Genomic DNA, 27,955 nt, shown 5'->3' with positions numbered 1-27,955 from the left:
TTATTCTGCATGAACATGACAATATAAAAGCCACTGTGAACAAAGATATCTGTAGATGGTTTGAAGTAATTAGGGTGTCTGTGAAGGTTCTCAGTCATCCAAGTAAGCGTAGTCTAAGGAGCTTGTAAAGAAAAGCGTCTGGACTTCTTTAAGTTGCTTGAAGACGTTCCACCTCTCATCCGAGAAGCTTCTTCAGTTCTAGGGTCAAATGGTGGAGAGTCCCAGATTTAAGCTCTGTGGGAGTAACCCACAGAGAGGGACAATGGACCCCCTAATGATCTTCTACCTAATGACATGAGCCAAGGTGTGAAAATGGGTGTAGGTCACAATCAGCCAAGGTTTCGGGTGAACTCATTGTGAAACCTAGCCCCACCCAATAATGTGATTTCTGACCTCAGGAAATCACATGATAGGGTGGGTTAGTCCCACAGAGCTTAAATCTGGGACTCTCCACCATTTGACCCTATAACTGAAGAAGCTTCTTGGATGAGAGTTGAAACGTCTTCAAGCAACTTAAGCTTGAAGCTTTTCTTTCCAAGCTCCTTAGACAAGTAATTAGGATGCTCTCTTTATATAAGTGTTCAGTAGAAATAAAAGGTATAAGGTATAATAATAGACTCTCCACCAATGACTTGAAATTCATCCATTAAGGACCTCTAATTTAGTTTTTAGCAAGGTCTGTCAAATGTGACTTGTTGCTCACAGTGCTACATAGAAATATTGGGATCTGGGCAACTACACATACTGTATATAAAGCAAAAACAGAGTTTGTACAAATGTAAAAGAACAAACAAACAGCAACTTTGAAGTACATATTTTGAAATAACCTTGTAATTTCTTTAAGCACCAAGTAGTTCTTGGACAATATTCAAAGAAACTGTCTGCCTTTTGTTCCATTCTGTGTCTAGATGATTCCACACTGCTTCAATAATGTCGAGATCCAGGAAAGAAATTCATGCCTGATCGCATTCCATTCTATATTTATTTTTCTATTCAGGTATGCTATATTGTATTGGCAATATGTTTGCAAGCTGAGAAATGAAGCTTCTGCCAGTCAGATGCTTTCCAGATGGCACTGTATTGTGGGTCAAAATCTGATCGTATTGTTCTGCGTTCTGTCTTCAAGAACGCAGAACAGTGGTATTGTGACAAGATTCACAATACCACTGGAAATACAGCGCATACAATATTTATTTTATTTTGTTAACACAAGGCTGCCGACATTCACTGTTGTACACCTCATCCATACATGTTTACAGTGACTTGAAATGTATAAATGTAAAATTTGGATTCATGACTCCATAGGAGTTGTTGCCATTGACTGTTAGTCCAGTTCTTCTGGACAGAAAATTCATTCCTTAAGAATGACTTCTTGACAGCTGCCATGATACCATTTCTGATTAGGCTTCAGCAAACTGTAGATGGGCCAACAGATGCAACTGATGTCAGTTCTTTATTGCACTTTTTCTATTCCTTAAGGACGTGACTTACAGATACTGATCATCTGCTGTAAATAGTTTAAGCCTGCCACCGCTTCTTTTATCCTCCACTTGTCCACGGGACTCCCACAGCACCATGGCATGATAGGACAAATTTTTTACTACTAGATTTTTGGGAATCAACCTTGTTGGGGTAGAAATACAATTTTATGCCTGTAGAACTTTGTTATCATAGGCATTTTTCAAAATTTCAGCTCAAGAAATGGGAACCAATGGTGTGTTTTTGTGACAAACTGCCAGTATCAAAATATCTAAAGATAAAATATAAAAACTATTCTTTGCCAAGTTTTCTGTCATTCGTAGACACAACATTGGTTCATCTGTTGAGTTAGGTAACCTTGCTTACAGTATGTCTGAATGATCCATAAGTCAGCGTTTAGTGGCTTAACAAACAAAGAAAAACATGCCTCTGAAAATGGTCAAGCACAAGGATGGGACGCAGAAAGGGTAAAAAACAAACAAACAACCAAACAAAAAAACAAAAAAACAAACAAACAGCCAATATCCAAGGAAAGCTTTGAAAGACCTTTAGAAAGTCAGGAGAACGGTTCTCCTGAAACAAGGTGTGGCTCAACATTTTTGCATAGTACTGCACAGTAAAGATATCCACTTTGAAGTAGGCCAGTACAACCAGAAGTAAAAGTAAACTGCTCTTATGTCATGTGAAGTTGAAAAAAAAACAAACAAACAATATTCTATTTGTACAAATTAAGGGAGGCATTTAATCCATGGTCTATATGTAGAGCTCAACGATTTCCCTGAGCACATCCGATTCAGTGATTTGTGGCTGGGAGCAAAGTGAGCACACCCCTAATGAAATATCTCAATGTGTATGCATATTTATTTAAGTGTATGCACATGCATGTTTATCTCTGCTTGAATGTTATGATTTATGATAGCTGTGATTCAGGCAGGTGATGGATGACCGCATTAGAAGCAGCAGTTTTTTTCCCTTCAGGTCTTTCTCTGTATATATTATGTAGCACGCAATAAATCTGACTTCACATATCTCAAACAATAATACATAAATAAATAAGGCAAGTAATAATTTTTGACCTTGTTAGGTTACATGCATCATTTCAGCAATCATACTCAAAAAGGAATGTTCTGCTAGTGTAATGAAGGACGTGGCCACAGTGTCATACATTATTTGTGTTATTTCACTGCAGGACTTAAAACAGAAAATCTTCTCACATCTCAGCATTTGAGTCTCATATCCAAATGTTGGATACCACCAATATTATTTCCTGTGCCTTAAAATGCTGCTCACATTAGGTAACACAAAAGGGCCAGCTAGGAAAGTGTGACGAGGTTAGACTGCAAGATTTGACTAATTTTGAAGTACGTTTCATCACACAAAGCTTCAGTGATTATCTGCTTTGAATCATGAATATACTTAAACTAGAAGAATAAAGAACAGTGTTGCATCACGGACAACAGGATTTTCAGAGGGTCTTTCACTCTATTGCATGCACAGACTCACCTCACTCCCCTTTTCTCTACCTTCCGTTGTCAGAACACATATGGTTACTTTCTCTGTCTCCTTGTCACACTTGTTAACGTTCGTCCTTCATCTGTGAATGTAAAGCCTCAGCAGTTTCAACAACACTTCTCCTGCAGCTGTCTGTTAAACCTGCCAAACACTAATGCAAATGCTAACAAATTGAAAACTTAATGACAGAATTGCTTGTCTTTTTATTTCATCATAGAGGCATGTGATAAAATAGAACCCCTTTTCAAATAAATTCAAATTTACTGATTTAGAGTTTAAAAATACATTTGTCTCATTCCAGGGTAAATCCAATGTGTTTCTGCTGGACTGATGTGCGCTGATGATACTGCAGTAGCATATCGGTTCACAATCATTGATCAAATGGCCTACTTGGGAGTGGCAAGGTACTATGTTACACAGCTAACTACTACTTACTAAATTTCAGCAAAACCTTGGAGCTGGTTATAGAAAGCACAGCTGGATGCTCTTGAAACTGCTTAGTTCAGAACCATAAAACTACCCTACCACAAGATCTACTACTCTCCACTCCACCTCATCGTGCAGAACCAAAACTAATGTGATTACAAAGAATCCTCTACATGACAACGGTGACATATGCCAACTTCTGGCAAACAACTATGTAGCAACAACTGCAAAATGGTGACAAAAGAATTTAAAAAACAAAAACTAAACATTAGAGATTTTTTTGTTTTAGCTTTTGTGTATTCTTAACCTTATTAACTGCTGTCTTCACTGAGCCCACTGGATTGTTTATTGACTTGAATGTTTCCTCCATCTTTGAAAAGTGAATTTGTACTGTTTGATTTGAAATTGCAACATATACATAATACATTTGTACATATGTTTTTTTTATTATTATTTTAATTTGTAAGGAGCGAGCAAGAGGGAAATGGTCAGCAGAATCAAACCACAGCATGTGTCATCTCCTCAACCACGTGAGCTAAAGCAGCACGCAAATCATTTTTTTAAACATCACACTATATGGTGATAAGCAATTTTTAAAACTTTTCTAAACAATAATGTATGTTAAATTACCTATAATCTGTATATTGGTAATGTATAATCAACACACTTACAAAAAGTACAATTTCTTATTTACAACAATCAAACCCCAGGGCTCTCCAAATTATAGTCAGGTGTATCGTCTTTGCTTCAATTATCCTTGAGATGTGTCAAGAACTAAATTAAAAGTTCCACTGTGGCTAATTAAATTCTTTAGAAAAGTACACAAGTGTGTATAAAAGGATGTGTGTCAAGAAAAATGAATAAAATGGCACAATGAATTTGTGAAACACACATTAGGGGAAGGGTTGAAATAAATTCAAAAGCTGAGTATTCATAGGAGCACCTAGAAACGACGTACTTCAGAGTAAAAACCAAGAGCTGTCACATTCACGCTAATAGAGTTTCAGAAATTCTCTGCAGAGACAAAATAACCTGACACAAGGACGACCATGTCAACAACTTGCCATCAATAAATACTTTATCATGAGTGCGAGCATTTAAAACAAATCTACACAGCAAAATCTCCAGTGTTAAATTACCACTGGAGAGTGTCTATATGGGTCCACACCTCTGAGTGTTAAATACAACACTGAGTGTTAAATTAACACTTTTGACAGTGTTATATGTTTAAAAGTAACCTAGTCAGTTTTGAAGATTAACAATGGCTAACACTGAGCAGTGCTGATTTTCTAACACTGGAATATTTCTAACATTTTGAGTTATTTTCCAGTGTTAGAAAATCAGCACTGCTCAGTGTTAGCCATTGTTAATCTTCAAAACTGACTAGGTTACTTTTAAACATATAACACTGTCAAAAGTGTTAATTTAACACTCAACAGAGTTGTATTTAACACTCAGAGGTGTGGACCCATATAGACACTCTCCAGTGTTAATTTAACACTGGAGATTTTGCTGTGTATGAGCATAAGGAAAACCATTGAGTCAGAAACTGAAATATTTGGATGAAGCATGTGGCAGCATGATACTATGGGTGTGGATCTCACCCATAGGGACACAGTGAAAGCGGACAGTTTAATTTTAATTTGGCCACTAAATTGAGAAAAGTCTCGTTTTGTCCATAAGAGGCCCAACTAAAACCCAGAGGGAACATTTGAGACCTGGATGTTTCCAAGCACTTTGACAATATCAGTCCAGAAGAATGTCATAAACTGCACGATTTCAGGTGTGAAAAGCCTATGGAGACTTATTTAAAAAGAATGATGGCAGAAAAGGTTGACAAAGGGTCTTCAAGTACCAATTTAATCTCAAACAATTTGTAAACAAGAAATTTCAGGTTTTGTCTCAATTTCACTTTGAAATTGTGAGCTGTCAAGTGAAGATGTGTAAGGTGTATGAATTTAGTCATTTTAAAATTAAACACTAAAATGTGGGTAAGAAGTAAAATGATCTGGATATGTGATATGGTGTTATTTTTGTGCCACTATTCTGAGCACACGTAAAATAAGTTTGCAGGTGCAAGTGTTGCATTTTGAGGAGAAATTTATTTTGAGCGAAGAAAAGCTAAATTTGAGTGAACAAAATTCATTGCTGCGTGCAAAAAATGTATTTCAGTGTTTGCTATTATCCGTGCACGCGAACACACACACACACACACACACACACTAGCAGCCCCTCTCGCTCAGTTTTTGCATTTGCGCTTGCTCGCAACGTGTTGCTCGCGCTCTCAACGTGTTGCTCGCGCTCTCAACATTTCTGCCCGTGCGCGCTCAACTCTTTCTGTACACCGTTATATTTGTGCCACAAAACCAGCCAAACTTCAAATAAACTTCAAATATCTGCTCGATTTATCAAGACATCACATATTTCCATAAGTGCTCTAATGTTTTCGGAGATGCCTGTTACCCACTGGCATCCTCACCCTGAAGTTTACACAGCACCGTTCTCGCATGAAAATATCTTAAAAAGTTTATTTTGTGAACCAGAAAGAGTGATATTTTAAACGCTGCCACTCTGTGTTCCTCCGCCACTGCCTCGTTTGAATTTTGGACGAAATGGATTCTGGGATACTGCATTTCGTCATTTCGAGCTGATTGGTGACGAAAAAAGTCCGATTTTTTTTGCATCCAAGTCTGTGATTGGCTGGTTTTGTGGCACAAATATAACGGTGTGTACTAGGGCTGCCACAAACAATTATTTTGATAGTCGACTAGTCACCGATTATTTTTGCGATTAGTCGACTAATCAGATCATGCATCCATTGGACGTAAAACGTACAGCTTATTGCACCAGCATGCATCTGCTCTTATATAACTATCATTAGCTTACAGCTTTAAGTGTTTAAGGTATGTGCTAACTAAAAATAAAGACAAGATGATAGTTTATTAAATTTTAATGAAATTTGCAGATTGTTTCGGTGAAGTTTAATAAACTCCTTGCTATCTAAAATATACTGTAACAGGACACCGGAGTATATTCTCGAGCATCTCACACTTCTGATTATTGGGCTCATCTCGGACGGGGATGAGTCTGCCTACAGGAGGGAGGTTGAACGTTTGGTGTCCTGGTGCAGCCACAACAACCTGGTGCTGAATGCCCAGAAGACAGTGGAGATTATTGTGGACTTCAGGAAGCACACAGCTCCACTCCCCCCCCATCATCCTGACTGACACCCCCATCACCTCTGTGGACTCATTCCGCTTCCTGGGTACCACCATCACCCAGGACCTGAAGTGGGAGCCAACCATCACCTCCGTCATTAAGAAAGCCCAGCAGAGGATGTACTTCCTGAGGCAGCTGAAGAAATTCAACCTGCCAACACGGACGATGATGCAATTCTACACTGCAATCATCGAGTCCATCCTCACCTCCTCCATCACCGTGTGGTACGCTGGAGCCACTATCAGGGACAAACAGAGACTGCAGCGTGTTGTGCGCTCTGCTGAGAAGGTGATTGGCTGCAGACTCCCATCTCTGCAGGACCTGTACACCTCCAGGACATTGCGGCGTGCAGCTCGGATCTCAGCTGACCCTTCTCACCCTGGACACAGTCTGTTTGACCTGCTCCCCTCAGGCAGGAGGCTCCGGTCCATTCGCACCAGAACCTCTCGCCATAAGAACAGTTTCTTCCCCTCTGCTGTTGAACACATGAACAATAACCGTATGACTGTCCCCGCCACTAACACATGACCCTACGCTGTGTCACTGCACCATTCCATGTTTGGCACTGATCACCACCTGCACTCATGTATATATCTATCTATCTACTTAGCACTTTTAATTCTTATTCTCATTTTTATTTTCATGTCTATTTAAGCTTAATTTATAACAGTATGTTTGCACCGAAGCACCGCAGCAATTTCCTAATGTTGTAAACCCGCTCAACATTTGGCAATAAAACCCTTTCAGATTCTGATCAGTTGTTTGCTTGAAGTTTATTCAGCTGTGTAAAAACTATAACTTTAATCTCAGCCAAACCGATTTACTCAGGAACAAATAAAATACTAAAAAAAGCCAAACAATAACATTTTTAAGTTATCTAAGTGACTTATATATATTTAACCTGAGTAGCGAAAGACGGCGGTGGGTTTGAAAACGATTTGCCGGGAGTCCGGTGTTCTCACCGGCTAGCTATCGAGCTAGTGGGTAACAGATGTCTCCGAAAACGTCGGAGCGCTTTTGAAAATATGTGGTGTCTTGATAAACTGAGCAGATATTTGAGGTTTACACAGCTACATTCTCACTTGAAAATATGTTAAACGTTTATTTTGTGACCCAGAAAGAATAATAAGAGTAATATTAAAACTAACTAGCTGCCGCCATTGTTGGAAACTGAGCTGGGCTGCGCTATGAATTCTGGGACACAGCTTCTTCTTCTTCGGGGTTTAACGGCAGCTGGCATCCTTGTACATGCAGTGCTGCCATCTTCTGTTTCAGTCCGTTATTACACTTAAATCCTACTACTTATTCCTGCGTCTTTTATGATCTTACAAAGGTTCAAACGACCCGTCGACTATTAAATCAGTCGTCGACGATTTTGATAGTCGACGTAATCGTGGCAGCCCTACGGTGTACAGAAAGATTTGAGCGCGCACGGGCAGAAATGTTGAGAGCGCAAGCAACACATTGCGAGCAAGCGCAAATGCAAAAACTGAGCGAGAGGGGCTGCTTGTGTGTGTGTGTGTGTGTGTGTGTGTGTGTGTGTGTGTGTGTGTGTGTGTGTGTGTGTGTGTGTGTGTGTGTGTGTGTGTGTGTGTGTGTGTGTGTGTGTGTATGGATAATAGCAAACACTGAAATACATTTTTTTTTTTTTGCATGCAGCAATGAATGTTGTTCACTCAAATTTAGCTTTTCTTCGCTTGAAATAAATTTCTCCTCAAAATGCAACACTTGACTTGCACCTGCAAATTTTTTGTACGTGCGCTCACATTTTTTTTTTTTTTTTTTACGTGTGCTCAGAATAGTGGCACAAAAATAACGTCATAATGTGAAGGCTTGGCATGATTCCTAACTCTCCCTACTTACTGCCCTCCTGTGCCACCTTCCTGCATCACTGCCTACTCCACCCTAGCACGTTGCACATGTGTGCAACTGTCTCCCCTGTATATTTAAGCTGCATTTTCCCCCATACCTCTGTCCAATCATTGGATATATTCTTACAGTTCCAGCAGTTTATTAGTCTTAGCTTCCCCATATATTTGACACAGTTCTGTCTCATTCTTTTTTGCCTTGGTCTACTCTTTTTTTGTGTACTAAACCCATCTTTACCTCAGTAAAATGCTTAAAGCCTTGGGGCTAGGGATGAGCACAAGGATGTCTAACAGGATATCAGTTGAAGATGAGGTAGGAAAACCATCTATTATCTGTATCAGGGATGTTAGCTTTATAAGTAGAGAAATTACCTGAGTTTAATGTTAGCATCAACCTAACTACTCAGTCCTCTTTCGTTAAAATGTACCAGATACTGGATATCGGCCAGGTGTTCTGCATTAATCCAAAACCTAAGCAGAGATGAGTGCAGTTAAACTGGTAGAGTTTCACTCCAAATGAATGTATCAATGCAGGATTTAATAAGCACAATCAGCATCGCTAAAAGGCAATCTTTTTTTCCCCCTCTCTAGCGAATTCTAAGAAAACATGATACATATTCCCACCAAAGCCATCAGTCTGCTGCTCTATCAGCTGTCACCGATTCCCACAATAAAAGTCTAAAAACATGTCAAACACAGAGTCTGACAAATAGTTATTAAACAGTCATGAACACACAGTAACAATGTGGGCTGTCTTGCTGCACAAACAAGCATTTATTTCTGTGCAAAAGCATCTACAGCCATCATAAAATCCATATCTCTTCTCAGACTGGTGGAGCTAATAGGTAATTTGGTTAATAATAGTTAATTTGGTAATCTTAAATTGGAGTTAATGTTTAATCTCCCAGTTAATCTATGAAGAAAAGCCTTGTTGTTGCTTCTGTCTGTTCAAATAGATTGTTGAGACCAGGTCTCTGTTGAGGCTGTACTGTATGATACAGGAGTCTTAAGAGTAGTCAACAAACTCTAAACCTACTACCATAGCCACACTGCGAAATTCACTTGAGGCAAATCAGATGCCTTCCAAATGAGGCTACATATTGTAAAAATCTGAACATCTTAAACTTTTGTACAGCAGTGTGGATCCAGAAACATGGGTCCCCAAGCCCTCGGCAGTGCCTACAATGGCTTAATGAAACCAGACACGGATATAATCATTAGGAACACTACAGCAAAATCTCAACTGACAGTTGACACATTTTCTCATAGAATTAATGTTATTAGATCACACAGTTTGGCTGTGCACTGGGAGGTACAGTGTTTAAATCAAAATCTCCCCGTTTTTCCCCACACGTCTTCTGGGACCCCGCTAGAAATGCAGGGGCTCTTCTTTGGTCATGTTGGCTCCCCGCAGATCCTCTCATCTCAGAAATGGCATTTCCTTAGTTCTTCTCTATAACACTCAGCTTTTACAACCAAGTTTCTGCATTTGTTTGATTAAAAATTAATTCGTCCTTCCCCAATGCCATCTTACTTGTATTTGTCTAGGTCATATCTTGGTAACATGGTTACAATCGTGATTATTGATTTCTGCAAGAGTGACACGAACGGGAGGTCAGTTTTCCATTTTCCTATTTTAGACCTTCATTTATTTATTTATTTATTTTACATTGGGAATAAGACTGCAGTGACTCACTTTATGAAATATTATCATGAAATGAAACAATAACTAATATAGGGAGAAAGTCACCCTGAATCAGAGTTCACGTGTTTTATTATGTAGTCAGAGACCGTTCAATTAATCAACATTTTATAAGCGTGAATAACTCATTAGCAAAGTGACACAAGGGAACCAACAGTATATGTGAGTTCATGTAATATGGTGCAAAACTGTCCTGCAGCAAGTCTCCTGAGCCTTTGCTCAGTCTTACAGATTATTTCTAAATCTGAAGATGAGAAGGTGAGAAACTGTAATTTGCTTCTGTGTTTCCTTCACAAACTGACTTAATAAATATTTTAATAGGGAATCATGATCTGTAGTCACTGAGTAAATGAAATTCAAGTCAGGACTGTCTGATGCAATACAATACATTTTAATATGATTAAGTATGATAGAGATGTTGTAAACACTTTTATTATTCAATTATTTCATCTGGACAGTAGTTTGGCCAACGGTTACACAAGGGAGGTTTTGGCATCAGTAAGAGGCAAAGATGTAAATTAAAATGGACTCTTTCATAATGTAATGATCATGATAAAAACCTTTTTAGATGATTAATTGTATTGTGTTTAGGCAGTGGTACAGTTTCATTTTATAAGAGGTAAAAAAGAAATAAGTCAACTCAATTTAAGCCTTTCAAACACCCCATTGTTTATCCATAATACCAAACTGCTATGGTTTATATACTGCATGTGCAGTGTTTACAGTAATTGATTTCTATCATGGTTGGAGGGTTTTCTGTACCGCTTACCCAGCGCTATACTCCAGACTGTACACTTGTCAGTACTATTCAGGCTCTGTGCTTTGGCAAATTAATTTTGACATAAGACAATGAAGTGCACATTCAAGTGTCAAGTCTCTGCTTTAATTTGAGCAGTTTTCAATATAGAAAGAACTGTTTGGGAGCCCTTTTAGCACATAATCCCAAAGTTTAGAGCTTTAAAAAGTAATTGGACAAATACACAATATACAACTATGTTTAAAAATTTGTGAAAAATCTTTTCGATTCTACAGCGGTGTGAAATTGTGGACCTTCATCAGCAGACACCTTCAACGATGCTTTCACTGTAGTCACAGTCAGCTTGTTGTGTGATCCCTTTGCCTTTGATTTATGCTTCGGTAAGTAAATGTAATCTAATTATTGGCTGACCAGTCAAAGACCTACTTTGACTGGTCAGCCAGATACTGTCAAGCTCTTGGGTTACTATGAACCCATGTTTATAATTAATGGTCTTGTAAATGATGAAAATTGTCCATTGAATTTTGATGTTGACTCTTGGCTTAGAACCCTGAATTCATTGTGTTGATACTGTCCGCAGTATAAACATCAATAAATGCCAGCATGCCAGTTCCATTAACGGTCACACATGCCTAAAAGATAACAGAACCATCACTAAGTCTAAGTGATCACGATCTAAGTGATCACGTGGTACAGATTGGTTGGGGTGGTTTATTCCATTTTTATGCCAAGCCTTCTTTTTGTGAATGTTTTTGATGCACTAACATTTAAGAGACTGACAGAAGTCTTCACATGATATGAAAGGAAAGACGTTCATTTCTAATTTTTGGGTGTGTAAAGCAGCAATTTCTAATATGTTCATCTTTGGAATTTTATAGGGAAAAAGAAAAAAAGTTTGCTAATTTTAGGATTATGTCAGATGACTTTAAATCATCTCAGGCTATCAGTTATTAATATCCATATACCACACAATGCTTTTAAGGCAGATAGGGAAGCTGTTCCATTTCTAGGAAGCACTGGTATAAATAAAATGAAGATTTGAGACCAGGTAAGGTTTGAGATTAAGGGAGACTTAAACTGTGTTTTACCTCAGTATATACGGAAATAGTTTGAGGTTGATTTGAGACACAGTCTAGTGTCAGGTTAAAGCATCAGTTTCTCCAGGAAACAAATTTTAACTTTACTGAAAAATATACAATAATCAGAAGATAAATATAATGACATACATTCATATGATGGGTCTACTGAACTATTGTAGTACTTATCTGATCCTGGATTAAAGGATTTAGTATATATCTGGGGATGGGACGTGGACATGATCCTGTGAAATGAACAAAAAAAAAAAAAAAAAAAAAAAAAATTGTATCTCATTTGAATGAAATTTGTTAGCTACTAAACCACAGCTAAACTTTTAATGTGTAAAGAGTAAACTTATTAAACAGATTTGGGAACATTGCTGCCAAGTATTCAAGACTGACTGCAATGTCTTGTGAAATGTGTGATTTCCGATCTGAGATTCATGCACCATATTATGGTGCATGAATTATATATTATATATATATATATATATAGTATATGAATTATATATTGCAAATATACTTTAAGTGTAAGAACTCATTGTGATTTCATCACCCCTACAATTCAGTTGAACTGACTAGTGTAATGGGGCCGAAATTTCAAATTTATCTCCATTCACTATTTCAGAGAACAAGCTGTATTTCTTCTCACTCATGTATGCCTTCTACTCTGGAAAAAAAAACCTCCCATATTGTGTAGGCATTTGCGTTTGAACATGATAGTGCAGAAAACAAAATTACATGGGAGCAGGCTCTGCCTAAATGGTTCATTCAGTTATATTTTTGGTACTTGTTGAAAGAGGGGAAAGCATTACTCATACACGTTTCCTCCTCTGAATCTACAGTGGTTCTTTCGATCAAAAAGCCTACGTGTCATTTCCTATTGGTATACATAATTTGATGACATATAATTTTTATCTCTATTTTTCAAAAATAGATGTACTATTTACAAGCCAAACATATCTATCCATCATTACTTTCCTCACTTCAGAGCCTTAATCAACCGTGACAAAATTTGTTTAATACAAAAAAAAAGTCTCTAATAGTAAGAGCAGGCCGCAGAAATTTAAATGCATCTAAATGTAGTAGGAATTTGGCTATTATTCCTTTTACTACCAGGTATTTTAGCTTAGTTAATTCATTACGACATTGTTGTGTTTTTTTCTTTTTGTTTTATGCAAAACATGTTCACATGTTCCAAATCACTTTTGACTGTCTGACATAATAAGATTTTATCCTGACGAACTGCCAAACAGCTACAGGAGATATTGTTTTCCTTTCCCCTTTTTTCTACTGAAGTGGCCTTTGACACTTGCCAGAGGGTGCAAAAGTGCAAGTAGCACTCCAAATGCAACTACTAGTGACAGTGTCATACTCAGCAGTTAATAAATGACAGCCTCAATGTGACATTTAACAAAACTTGAATGTACATTATATTATGAACCAGAATATAAAACTAACTTTACACATTCTTATCCAAAAATGATCACCACTAATAATGCAGGAGAGTCCAGGAGATAGGCAGTTACTGTAGAAGAGCTGGACAGGGCCATAGAAGGTCCTCAACCCATCAGGGAAGTATAGCATTAACTTTGATGGAGGACTACAAAGTTACTTTTAGCAAGCCACTGGTGTGAATGTCTGATCAAAAAAAGTCATAAGCAGGGTTCCCCCTGAGAACATGTTACAGACATGAAAGCAGGCAGTCCCTGGAGGATGAAGGAATTTAAACCATTGTCAGGCCCCCAAGCTCCAGCAGAACACCTCTGGGACATTTGTTCCATCACATCTGACACCACCAGCTTGCACCTCAGACTGTCCGGGAGCTCAGTGACTGCCTGGAACAGATCTGGGAGGATATCCTCCATGACACTGTCCGTCATCTCATTAGGAGCATGCCACAACATTGTGAGGCATGGATACAGGCACGTTTTATTTTCATTAAACGATGTGGCATCCTTTCATTCCTAACACGCTACCCGGTCTATATCAGGATAGACAGATATTCAGCATGTGTTTTTTGTCTTGTTTTGGGTTTTTTTCTATTGAGATCTGATGCATTTTTAAAGTGTTAAGAAGTGTATATGACAAAGCTGTAGGTGGTGTGTGATGCTATCATGTCAAAATGGACCCGTGCTGAATCAATACAATGAGGAAGAAAATGCAGTTATAATACATGCATGTAATTAGATAAAAATAAATAAATAAAAATAGCTCCATAGCTCCAGTCATCCTCAAAGTCATGGAGTCGCTGTGCCTAACTGACACTGGGAAAGAGGCAGGGCTCACCAACCGCAGGTCACTACTCACATGGGTAACACGGAGAGACAGATAACCTACAGCCATTTTTGAGTCACGATTTAACCTACCAAGTGCCATTTCACCCTGTTATAAGACACAGTCACACAGGGTGCACCACAGGACCATGGAAACAGCAATATAATGACGGGAAGTGGGATTAATTTGTTCACACAGAGGATGTCTTCAGATAATATGCAAGATCAATTAGTGATAATTTAATTAAGTAGCAAAATTTATTACAAACAGTAGCCATGCAGCCATTACTCATAGAAAGCACAGGGCAACATAAATGTAAGAGGTGTGTGAGGTAGGCTATAGGTATTTTATTTAAACTTTTTAAACTAGTACGGGTCACTTTGAGTAGAAAAGGCACTTCAGGCAGCATTATTCTGGTCTACTAAGACATGCTTTTTTCATGGGTGGATGTGGATTTTCAAAAAGAAAATTGTGCCTATAGGGAGCCATTTAAAAATATGTGATCTCCTCAAATATTTCTGTTCCCTTTAGGAAACCACACTTTAATGATTTAAACATTTGTAGAGAAAGAACCAGCAACTTTGCGCAGGAGGAGAGAAACCCCCCTCCCCCCCCCCCCCCCCCACACACACACACACACACACACACACACACACACACACCCCCACCCCCCTAACAAAAACAACAACACACACACACAAAAAAAAAAAAAAAAAACAATACCCCCCCAGTTCTGCACAAAAGTTGCAGTCCTATTTGATCCTTATTATATAAGCAATGCATAAAGAAGGCAAAAATAATATTGTACTTACTTTAAAAAATGTATGTAAAACCGTTTGAATTGGTTAAATTGGTGGTTTTTTTTATTTTTACCTGATAGGCCTTGGAGCCCAAAATAACTCTTTGAGATTTCATAACCAAAAAGCATTGTGCAGTTCAAACTATTGACACACAATTAATTACTCTAACCTATGTCTTTTGAAGAGAACAACGAAGTATTTTTTATGACTAAACTACCTTCACACAGTTTCAAGGTTCATAGGGTACAGTCTGTCTAGCGCAGACAGCTTGTCAGGATACACTGGTCATTGCTGTAAACCCTCTTATGCTACTACAGCCATGCTCTTCCTACATAGAGGTGATTTCATGGGATTCCTTGCCTGGCTGCACATTAGCCACCAACCTCTTAATGATATAAATAGCACAAATGGCATAGTGCCTCCTTGTTCCACATTTTCATTCCAGCCGACTTCCTTCAGCCTTTATTTTCTCACATTTTCTAAACTCAAATGCTTCACAGTTGGAAATAAAACAGCAATGAGGAATCAAAAGGTGCTACAAGGGAAGTTTTAATAAGACAAATGGGAAGATAGTTGTGGATGCTTATTCCCTGCAGAATTAGAATGCTACACTACAGGGCTCCAACTAATGAGTAAAGATTCATTGTGAGGGTTTGAAAGACGATTACAAGGATCATCATGGAGAAGAAAAAAGAATCAGCTCCATAAAGTACAGCATATTTAGGCCCTGCAGTGGACGTTTGGTCTGCTGCTTTGGTCCAGTCTGAAATATCATACTTTTTTTTTTTGTCCTTCGACACTGGTGTGCATTGCACTGGCTGTACCATTTTCCCTGGATTAACTCAGTGAGTTAACTTAGCCAGTTAACCTATAACTAGCAGTGCCCTTGGAATGTTGAACTTTAATATAGCCAACACTCAGCCTGATCAAGACACCAATACCAAAGGAAACCTTGTTAATATCAGTCTGATGCTACTGGCTTTGAAAATGTGAGTATTTGATACCCTTGTGAATGACAATGTTTCCATACTGGTATTTGCATTAAGCTGAAATCATAAATGTCCATCCATCCATTCATCCATCCATCGTCATCCGCTTTGTCCGGGGTCGGGTCGCGGGGGCAGCAGCCTAAGCAAAGAGGCCCAGACCTCCCTCTCCCCAGCCACCTCCTCCAGCTTGTCCGGGGGAATACCAAGGCGTTCCCAGGCCAGCCGAGAGATATAATCTCTCCAGCGTGTCCTGGGTCTGCCCCGGGGCCTCCTCCTGGTGGGACATGCCTGGAACACCTCACCCAGGAGGCGCCCAGGGGGCATCCTTGTCAGATGCCCGAACCACCTCAGCTGGCTCCTTTCGATGTGGAGGAGCAGCTGCTCTACTCTGAGCCCCTCCTGGATGGCCGAACTTCTCACCCTAAGGGAGAGGCCAGCCACCCTTCGGAGGAAGCTCATTTCTGCCGCTTGTATCCGCGATCTCGTTCTTTCGGTCACTACCCACAGCTCGTGGCCATAGGTGAGGGTAGGGACGTAGATCGACCGGTAAATTGAGAGCTTCGCTTTTACACTCAGCTCCCTCTTCACCACGACGGACCGGTGCAACGTCCGCATTACTGCAGCTGCAGCCCCAATCCGTCTGTCGATCTCCGGCTCCCTTCTCCCATCACTCGCGAACAAGACCCCGAGATACTTGAACTCCTCCACTTGGGGCAGGAACTCATCCCCGACCCGGAGTGGGCACTCCACCCTTTTCCGGCTGAGAACCATGGCCTCAGATTTGGAGGTGCTGATCCTCATTCCCGCTGCTTCACACTCGGCTGCGAACCATTCCAGTGCGAGCTGGAGGCCTTCACCCGATGAAGCCAACAGAACCACATCATCTGCAAAAATCAGAGATGAGATTCTGAGGCCACCAAAGCAAAAGCCCTCCGCCACTTGGCTGCGCCTAGAAATCCTGTCCATAAAAATTATGAACAGAACCGGAGACAAAGGGCAGCCCTGGCGAAGCCCATCACCCACCGGGAACGAATCCGACTTATTGCCGGCAATGCGAACCAAGCTCTTGCAACGGTTGTATAGGGATCGAATGGCCCGTAGCAATGGGCCAGACACCCCATATTCCCGCAACACCTCCCACAGGACACCCCGAGGGACACGGTCGAATGCCTTCTCCAAGTCCACAAAACACATGTAGACTGGTTGGGCAAACTCCCATGCACCCTCAAGTATCCTGGAGAGGATAAAGAGCTGGTCCAGTGTTCCGCGACTAGGACGAAAACCGCATTGTTCCTCCTGTATCCGAGGTTCGACTAACGGACGAACTCTCCTTTCCAGCACCCTGGCATAGACTTTCCCAGGGAGGCTGAGGAGTGTGATCCCCCTGTAGTTGGAACACACCCTCCGGTCCCCTTTCTTAAAGATGGGGACCACCACCCCGGTCTGCCAGTCCACAGGTACTGCCCCTGATCTCCACGCAACATTGCAGAGGCGTGTCAACCAGGACAGCCCTACAACGTCCAGAGCCTTCAGGAACTCGGGGCGGACCTCATCAACACCAGGGGCTCTGCCACCAAGGAGTTGTTTAACTGCCTCAGTGACCTCGCCCCCGGAAATTGGCGGGTCATTCCCCTCATCCCCAGACTCTGCTTCCTCCTCGGAAGACGTGTCAGTGGGATTAAGGAGGTCCTTGAAGTATTCCTTCCACCGCCTGACAATTTTCTCAGTCGACGTCAGCAGCGCTCCGCCAGCACTATACACAGTGCAGGTAGAGCACCGCTTTCCCCTCCTGAGACGTCTGACGGTTTGCCAGAATCTCTTCGAGGCAGTCCGAAAGTCTTTTTCCATGGCCTCTCCGAACTCCTCCCACACCCGAGTTTTTGCTTCAGCCACTGCCCGAGCCGCATTCTGCTTGGCCTGTCGATACCTGTCGGCTGCCTCCGGAGTCCCACAGGCTAGCCAAGCCCGATAGGACTCCTCCTTCAGCCTGGTGGCTCCCTTCACCTCTGGTGTCCACCATTTGGTTCGGGGATTACCACCACGGCAGGCACCCACCACCTTGCGGCCGCAGCTCAATGCAGCAGCTTCGGCAATGGAGACGCTGAACATGGTCCATTCGGACTCAATGTCCCCGGTCTCCCTCGGAATGCTGTTGAAGCTCTGCCGGAGGTGTGCGTTGAAGATCTCGCGGACTGGGGCCTCTGCTAGACGTTCCCAGCACACCCTCACTACGCGTTTAGGTGCACCAGGTCTGTCCAGCGTCCTCCCCCGCCACCTGATCCAACTCACCACCAGGTGGTGATCAGTTGACAGCTCAGCCCCTCTCTTTTACCCGAGTGTCCAGAACATATGGTCGCAGATCTGCTGATACGATTACAAAATCGATCATCGACCTACGGCCTAGAGCGTCCTGGTGCCACGTGCACTTATGGACACTCTTATGTTCAAACAGGGTGTTCGTTATGGCCAAACTGTGGTTAGCACAGAAGTCCAATAACAGAGCACCGCTCGGGTTCAGATCAGGGAGGCCGTTCCTCCCAATCACGCCCCTCCAGGTCTCGCTGTCGTTACCCACGTGAGCATTGAAGTCTCCCAGCAGGACAACAGAGTCTCCAGGTGGAGCACCCTCCAGCACCCCCCCCCCAGGGACTCTAAGAAGGCTGGGTACTCTGAACTGCCACTCGGCGCATAAGCGCAGATGACAGTCAGGACCCGTTCCCCGACCCTAAGGCGCAGGGAACAAACCCTCTCGTCCACCGGGAAAAACCCCAACGTACCGGCAGCAAGCCGAGGGGATATTAGGATACCCACCCCAGCCCGCCGCCTCTCACCAGGGGCAACTCCAGACTGAGACAGAGTCCAGCCCCTCTCCAGGAGACTGGTTCCAGAGCCCAAGCCATGTGTAGAGGTGAGCCCGACTATATCTAGCCGGTACCTCTCAACCTCACGCACTAACTCAGGCTCCTTCCCCACCAGAGAGGTGACATTCTATGTCCCTATTGCCAGTCTTGGCAGCCGGGGGTCAGTCCGCCAGGGCCTCCGCTCCTGGCCGCCACCCAACATAAATGTACATGTGGATTTTGTGCTACTACCACTCCTCGCCACACTGTTTGGTAGAAAGACACATGTATTTACTGCACTTCATAATTCTCTACCTGAGTAAATGTATTCTGCTAAACCTAATATGAAGAATCAGCAGTCTCATCCCAACAAACCATATGCATTTCTCCATCTTGGCATTTGCATGCTAGGTTATTGCTGGAGTTTTGTTCAGCTGCACAATGCTGCAAAGAAAACCGTCTCAAATACAATTGAGAAAAATCTCAACTGAAGGCAACAGACTTTATCCCACATCCCAGCATTCCTACTTAATTTGAAAATCTTTTCTCAACACACCATTGTTTCTTCAAAGAATGGAGAATAGCGGATAAAAGTTTCTGGTTAAAAACTACTAAGAGTATCAGCAATAAAAAGCAAGGACAACGTCTTACGTGAGTTGTTTATTAACTACTTAGCCAATCACACAAAGATCTTATTGCTTCACTAGCTTTAGGGCACTGTCTTCCACACCCATTTACACCCATTTACTTGTATTAAATAAGAGCAGGATGAAGAAGTGTGCTGGAGATGAATTGCTGTATTCTGCAAGACTAGCACTGCAGGCAAATGGAAAGTCAATACAAAGTAGATTCATTTTTGAAGTTAATTTCATACTGTGTGGCTTAATTTTAAGTAATATTAAATTTTTTAAGAAGTTAGTTTCATTTAAAAAAAAAAAAAAAGAAAAAGAAATCCCCTTTTTTGTGTGATGACACTTAATGAGGTTTTGTGGCTTCTGGCATGAAACAGACACGCTCTTGACTAGATGGGTGTTGTTGAAATAAATCCTGCTGACTATGAAGGTGACAAGAACTGCCCATTCATTTTTGATCTATTGATTGATTCAGTTTAAGGCAGTAAATGGTATGAAACGCATATGGCATATGAGTGTCACATTAAGACAGAGGTTCAATATATGTTTATTCACCTATTTTTTTGCTGTTGCTTACTAACTTAACATACGTGTCGCAGAGGTCAGACTGCCTGCTATTACAGTTCAAGAATGGCCAGAAACATTTGTTGCAAGTTCCTTACCTTTTTTTTTTTTCCTACCTTTATTTTCTTTATCCTTGCTACATTTGTCAGTTGCTTTACTAACATTAAATGCATAATTACTAAACAATTTACCTGTGTCAGTGTGTCTAGTTACAGTGGGGCAAAAAAGTATTTAGTCAGCCACCGATTGTGCAAGTTCCCCCACCTAAAATGATGACAGAGGTCAGTAATTTGCACCAGAGGTACACTTCAACTGTGAGAGACAGAATGTGAAAAAAAAAATCCATGAATTCACATGGTAGGATTTGTAAAGAATTTATTCGTAAATCAGGGTGGAAAATAAGTATTTGGTCACCTCAAACAAGGAAAATCTCTGGCTCTCACAGACCTGTAACGTCTTCTGGAAGAAGCTTTTCTGTCCCCCACTCGTTACCTGTACGAATGGCACCTGTTTGAACTCATCATCTGTATAAAAGACACCTGTCCACAGCCTCAAACAGTCAGACTCCAAACTCCGCCATGGCCAAGACCAAAGAGCTTTCGAAGGACACCAGGAAAAGTATTGTAGACCTGCACCAGACTGGGAAGAGTGAATCTACAATAGGCAAGCAGCTTGGTGTGAAAAAAATCAACTGTGGGAGCAATCATCAGAAAATGGAAGACATACAAGACCACTGATAATCTCCCACGATCTGGGGCTCCACGCAAGATCTCATCCCGTGGGGTCAAAATGATCATGAGAACGGTGAGCAAAGATCCCAGAACCACACGGGGGGACCTGGTGAATGACCTGCAGAGAGCTGGGACCAAAGTAACAAAGGTCACCATCAGTAACACACTACAACGGCAGGGAATCAAATCCCGCAGTGCCAGACGTCCCGTCTGAAGTTTGCCAGAGAGCACATGGATGATACAGCAGAGGATTGGGAGAATGTCATGTGGTCAGATGAAACCAAAGTAGAACTTTTTGGTATAAACTCAACTCGTCGTGTTTGGAGGACGAAGAATACTGAGTTGCATCCCAAGAACACCATACCTACTGTGAAGCATGGGTGTGGAAACATCATGCTATGGGGCTGTTTTTCTGCCAAGGGGACAGGACGACTGATCCGTGTTAAGGACAGAATGAATGGGGCCATGTATCGTGAGATTTTGAGCCAAAACCTCCTTCCATCAGTGAGAACTTTGAAGATGAAACGAGGCTGGGTTTTCCAACATGACAATGATCCAAAACACACCGCCCGGGCAACAAAGGAGTGGCTCCGTAAGAAGCATTTGAAAGTCCTGGATTGGCCTAGCCAGTCTTCAGACCTCAACCCCATAGAAAATCTGTGGCGGGAGTTGGAAGTCCGTGTTGCTCGGCGACAGCCCCAAAACATCACTGCTCTCGAGAAGATCTGCATGGAGGAATGGGCCAAAATACCAGCTACTGTGTGTGCAAACCTGGTAAAGACCTATAGTAAACGTTTGACCTCTGTTATTGCCAACAAAGGTTATGTTACAAAGTATTGAGTTGTATTTTTTTTTATTGACCAAATACTTATTTTCCACCCTGATTTACGAATAAATTCTTTACAAATCCTACCATGTGGATTCATGGATTTTTTTTTCACATTCTGTCTCTCACAGTTGAAGTGTACCTCTGGTGCAAATTACTGACCTCTGTCATCATTTTAGGTGGGGGAACTTGCACAATCGGTGGCTGACTAAATACTTTTTTGCCCCACTGTATATATGTTAATATCTTTTTCGACCTGTCTCTGCAGTGAATGTGATGACATAGTGAGTTATCCTTATTCTCATTTTTGTATCTGCACATTTTAGTACGTGTGTGTACATGTGCCAGCTTTGCAGTTATTAAGACTGAAGCAAAACAAGATGTTTGTGTGTTTTTGACAGAACAAGTGAGGTGGGTGGGTTGATGCTACTGTTATCTGAGGATGAAGTATACAGTGGCTGCCAAAGCCAACGGCAAGAAGAAGGGAGAGGAGGGGGGCAGGTAGCAGATTAGAAAATTCAATTTAGGGCAAACGCGGAGGTGGATCTTTTATATAAGGTGCCACTGAGCTGTTTTCCCCTTTTCAGTCTAAAAACTGTTCAAAAAAAATATACTATAGAATCTCCTCTCTGTTTTTGGTGTGATATCCAGTAAAACAGAAGATCCTTATTTGTCTTAGCTCCAGGGCCAAATCAGGCTCCAGAAGCTGCTAAGAATACACCACTCACCGGGGTTTGTGTTGTGTATGTATGACTGCATCTCTTCATGTGAGATAGGAGGGAGTGCCTAGGGTGCAGAATCACATCTACATTTTAGTACATGCATCATCATCCAGGCACAACCTTCCTGGGAGTTCTTTTGAGGATGACCCAGCAATCGAGGGAAGAGGGCATGAAATTGTCCCTCTGAGAGGGCTAAGAGGTTTGTTGCACCGAAGAAGTGGAAATACTTCTCACCAAGGGACATCTTGGCATTGTCATACAAGCAGCTGTTCCAACTGTCCGCCATTTTAAATGATGATAAAGTAAGATGTTTTGCAGTTTTTCTCTGTTATGTCAACTGGAAAAATACTTGGGCCGTGCAGCCAGAAATATATATCGCTCCCTCATTAGCCCTCCGTTTCCATTAAAAGAGGTTCAGTTATTGGCTGACAGGAGCAGCAGGATCTTGCTCTCTGGAGCATAAGACACAGAAAGTTTAAAAAACAAGAGAAAACAAGACAGAAAGCTTACTATAGACCAAAAAAACTCTTAATAATTCAGTTACTTTAAACTCTATCTTGCTCGATCACAGAAATGATGAATTTAATAATGTAAGACCGGAGAGGATTGCATGATGCACATATTAAAAGCTGTTTTAGTGCCTGCAAGGGAGAATTTGGGGCAGGAGGGGAAGTGAGGGAGCAAATGACTAAACTGGAATCAGGGGTGTGAGACTTACTGTATATTCATTGAGATCTTTCTCAGTAGTGTATGCCTGCTTGCACTTAAGCTCTTAATGGTTTCTTAGAGCTGATGAGGTAAAGGGGAGAGAGAGCGGAAAATGAAAGTGTTCTTCTAAATTGTTTTTGGAAGAACGCCTGTCAAGTGGAACGGGACTAGAGGGGAAATTAGCCAGGGGACATGCAAAGTGTACGCTGGGGCTGACTGTGTAACACCCGCCTCTCTTCAAAGCCATGTTAACGTAAAGGGTGGGGGTAGGATACCAGCACAGTATCTCCCAGAAGCAGGGATCGCTTGAGGAAAGACCAATGAGAGAATGAACTGCCAAATCTACTTTTTCAGTTTCTCCTATGGGACAATCAAACATCACTCACCTCATGTTGATTTCTTAAACTGTTTTAGTGACTGTTTATGTCAAAGCGTGCTATTATAACAGTATTTTAAACATATATGATTGCCTTTCCACACACATACAACACAATACTGTACAACATTAAAATCATTACAACTGCTTACCAAAAATACATGTAATGAGCTCTTAAGATCAAAATATGCATCCCAGTATTATTTATTTTAACTGCCCTATAGGTATGTGTAACAATTTGTACTACTCAATAATCTGTCAACATGTACGAGGATCACAAACAAGCCCAAGATGAAGTTAATTTATGCTTTGAAGTCTTAAAAAGAAATGCAGCAAAAACATCTTTAAAAAAAAATAAAATAAACAAGATGAACCAATTCGCCTGTTATTATAGCTCACACACAGAGTCTGTGAATTTCATTGTCTGGGCAGAATTGTCAACTTTATCAACACCAAAACTGAATACAATGAGTTCAAACTGTGCACTGCTATATTATAGCCACAGAGCTGAGCAGCATGACGTAATGCTCACACTGCAACCATGCTCGTATGTTTTACTACTATCTTTTTCTTATAATTGTAGCTATGTCAAAATATGTATAATTGACCTTTTACAATATCACTTTATAACAGAATTTGTTAATAGTTGTTTTACTGCTGACAGAAAGAAATATGTTTCTTAAATTACATTGATTTTTTTTTCAGTTTAATTATAATAAATTGTGTATTAACTGGGGTATCATTTTTTATTATTTAAAAGGCATTCCAAAGATTTAGAAAATAATTTTAGAAATATAAAAATGTGATTGAAACATATTCAGTGTTATAACAAAGACTATGAAATATTGGAAAAATTGGAAAAGTAGCTGAACCCATCTACAATGAAATACAGCACTGTTGCCAACCGAATGTGATCAGCAACAAAATGAATCAGAAGGCAAAGATTATCATTCTAATATTTAAAAGAGTCACCCATTTATGCTTTAAACTTCATGCCGCCTGTTAATGTAATGCTATTATGTAAATTAAACTTCAGCATTCACTATTTTGAAGATTCATGAACATCACTATTTTGGTATAGAAACAATGAGTCAATAGGCCTACCAGGGCTTATTAAAGCTTCAAGGGAAGTTTTAATAAGATGAATAGGATGATAGTTGTGGATCTCGAATAGCAGAGTATACCCACACATATGAGCTTCCTGAAATAAGCCGTGTTTCATTTCTATTTGTGGTAATGCTTGCAATCATTTAGGCACCACGTCTAAAGCTGTTTTTTTTTTTTCTCCAATAGCTGTAAATTTTCCACAACTCCTACATGAGAGACCTGCCCATATTTGAATTCTGTACATGGTGTATTACTGATCCATTTTGGTGATCTCAGCAAACGCCATGCATAACTGCAGCTAACCTCAACCTGTGAAACCCCCCCCCCCAAAAAAACCCCCAAACCTCTGGAGCTGCACAGGCTTTTAAGTGTTGAGTTTCTTGCCTCAAAATCTTTAGGATGTAAGTAAAAAAGACATCGACTTGTCTCCTGCTGGGCCGTGTCAGTCAGAATACCTCACCGAATTCTAGCCACACCAGAGTAAATGTGTTGTGCTAGCTTTTGTTCGTCCCCATTGCCACCCAAAAGGGACTGCTGGCGTTGCACACAGCCGTAATGAAAGGCACAGCCAGCAAGATGGCACTTTCATCAAACTAAACCAGGCTGACACCAGCTTCTCAATTATTAAACGGCTGAAATAGGCAACAGTGTAGAACGCCCCCAAGCAAACTACTGTAGACACCGTCAGTGATGTTGAAAAGGAAAGATCGTTTTTGAGATGATGAGATTTGGATTATGGTTATGTGGAGAGAAACAATACTTACACTGACACTGATTGCTACAGAAATATTTGCAGTTAAAAGAGAATCAGAGCATTGCTTTTGTTTGTATCAAACTGGAGTCAAGCTGTGTGCTGGTGACTAACACAGCAGTCACAAGACACTGTACAAATATAGATCTCTTAATCTTTTCAACTGAAGTATACAATACTTTTTTATCTTTAAAAGACATTCATTTTTTCAATTCTTTACAAAGAACCTAACTCTGATGTTATGGACTTCTTTGGAATTTGAATACATCTATAAAAACAAAACAATGAAAAAAAGCCCAACAAACTATTAATCTAAATGCTTTTTACCAAATTCCAAGTAGGATTTTGAAAGTGAGAATTAACTTTATTAACCGAGTTTGTTTTCCCACATTATTCTCTACAGTGAAAAGTTAATAACATCCTTGTTCAGAAAAAAACCGCAAATACTCCACTGAATAAAATCGGCCTAAAGATATGTAAATTTAACATAATGTCCTTTGTTCAGCGTAAATGCGTGTTGGATGCTTGGCCTTGTAGCAGGGTAAGCAATGCTTAAAAAACCTTCATAGTATGCAAGTGAGCAAGATACCTTTTATTGGCTGGTTTTCATTTGCAACTGATGAGCCCCAGATTCATTTATTCAGAGCAGAGAAAAGCTATACAGCTGTGTTTCTGATCTCTGGAGGGTAGATTAGCATTGGTCAAACCCAGGCGTAATCAGGCATCTGATTCTCTATTTACAAAAGCAAAGGTATGTTTCTTTTAAGAGTTTTCAATTGGCGTAGTTTTGGGGTACTAGTAAAGTTTAGGGGCAAACATCCATTCAAGCTATGGCTCATTGCACAAAATTGAGATTTCTTCAGCAAATATTACAAGCTTTGGGAAAGAGATATCAAAACACCTCCTCTATGCCACCAAGACATCTTGTAATTGAAACTGAATAAGCACCAAAGGGGAAGTGGAGAATTTTTGAAAGAAGCCATAACCCTCTGGATGAATAGCATCCTAATTGGCTTTAGATTTGACATTAGTTTCACCCCTTAACCACTGGACTGCATCTTTGAAGTGCTCCTTCATTCATCCTTGAAGTCAGACTGCTTGATTAGCTGCTTTGCTCACAAAAATCTATGCATGAAACTGATCGCCATTTGTTTATTCTGTATATAAGTACATGTCATTTTAACACACACACCATTTTTTTTTAAACCTTGGGAGCACTTGAAATCAATTTAATCCTCGTACATTTCTCTTTATCGTTACTGCTGACATTATCCATTCGATCATAATGCAGTGCATTATGACTGAACTCTACAATAGCCCAATATCATGAAAGTGAATCATGAAAGCAAACCAGCTACCATTGTAACTGTCAATATGTCCTTGTAAACATATGCCATGAGGAAAACTGGAATAAAAATACTGCTATAACTGCAAGTAGGAGATTGAAAACAATTTTACTGTTGATGTAAAATGTTAAAAGCTGGACCTGCTCCATTGTCAATATCAAGTGAGTTATGACTTAGAGTATATGGAACAGGCTGATTTGATTAGGTGATTTGGTTGACTTGCTGTAATTCATTCGACCTCCCCACATCTGTAATGCTGACTTCACCTACAGGGAAGGAAAAAATATATATATTTTCTTACTGACATTTACTTATTATATTATAACTTCACAATGTGAGAAAATTAAGTTTATAGCTCAAGTAAAAATGAATAGTACCAAACAATTTAAATTTCAAAATTAAACATTTTGCTCAGTGAGCCTCTTTCACATTAGAACCCACAAAGTTTGAATATGAGTTAGGATAGCTAGAGAAAAAAAACTATTATTTGATGTATTGTATCCTCCAATTCCCCCTTTTTTCAATTTAATTGAAATCAATCACATTTAAAATAAAATATTTAGACAAAAATATTTTAAGTATTTTAATTTACTTAAACTATCTTGGGCCCATTGGTGAAAAACACACAGGTGTGCAGTCATTACTTTGAAAGGTAAAATTTCCGTCCCAAAATTAGACATGTCTTCATGTTTGTGGTTGTAATTACAATGGTTTATACATTCACTCCTTACCAGAGCAGAGGGATCCTCATTTAAGCCATATCATAAGCTTTGGGATTACCATAGTGCCTCCCCTCTATGCAGATTAACATAAATTTCCTCAAGTGAGGAGGCATGCAGTGCGCCAGACACACTCAGTGCAGATCATCAACTTTAGACATCTATAATGGATGTTCAGCTGACGATAGGCAATATATTTGAACTTTATGTTCTATCTAGTATTGATCAGCTGCTCTCACTTTGTGACAGCAAAACTACCAAATTCTTACTTAACAGCATTGCACTTCGTAGACCCTTGCCATTTTACCTTAATAGATGCTAAATATAGTATATTTGGCATTTTTCAATAGAAAAATTAATTATGTAGGCACACATTTATGCATTAGTCCACAAACACGCACACAGAAACACATCATTCTCACTCCTCCAAACACGCAAGCCAAAAAAGCTTTAAAACATCTAAGCCATGCAATGCTAATGTGGAGTAGTGTCTACAAATTAGTTAGACAGTTTCCAATTATTCCCTGT

At 40.4% G+C, this 27,955-nt stretch overlaps 1 protein-coding gene across 4 annotated transcripts in view; it reads right to left on the bottom strand.

Moving 5' to 3' along the window:
* The window catches only part of lrrtm4l1 (leucine rich repeat transmembrane neuronal 4 like 1), a 64,325-nt gene that overhangs the window by 15,898 nt on the left and 20,472 nt on the right, over positions 1-27,955 (bottom strand). The window contains exon 3 of one of the 4 annotated variants that reach the window (XR_014893014.1): positions 26,916-26,974. The exons of the other annotated variants lie outside the window; for them this stretch is intronic. The gene's annotated coding sequence lies outside the window, so the exon portion shown is untranslated. Of the gene's footprint in view, positions 1-26,915; positions 26,975-27,955 lie in introns of those variants that run through there. 4 annotated transcript variants of the gene reach the window in all.

The sequence above is a fragment of the Mchenga conophoros genome, linkage group LG7 (genome assembly GCF_057382185.1).
Source record: "Mchenga conophoros isolate Kocher_MC1m ecotype Shallow Benthic linkage group LG7, M_conophoros_male_GT1.1, whole genome shotgun sequence".
In the NCBI taxonomy this organism is placed as follows: Eukaryota; Metazoa; Chordata; class Actinopteri; order Cichliformes; family Cichlidae; genus Mchenga; species Mchenga conophoros.
Note: the sequence above shows the minus strand (reverse complement) of the source record. Positions and strands in the feature narration are given on the sequence as shown.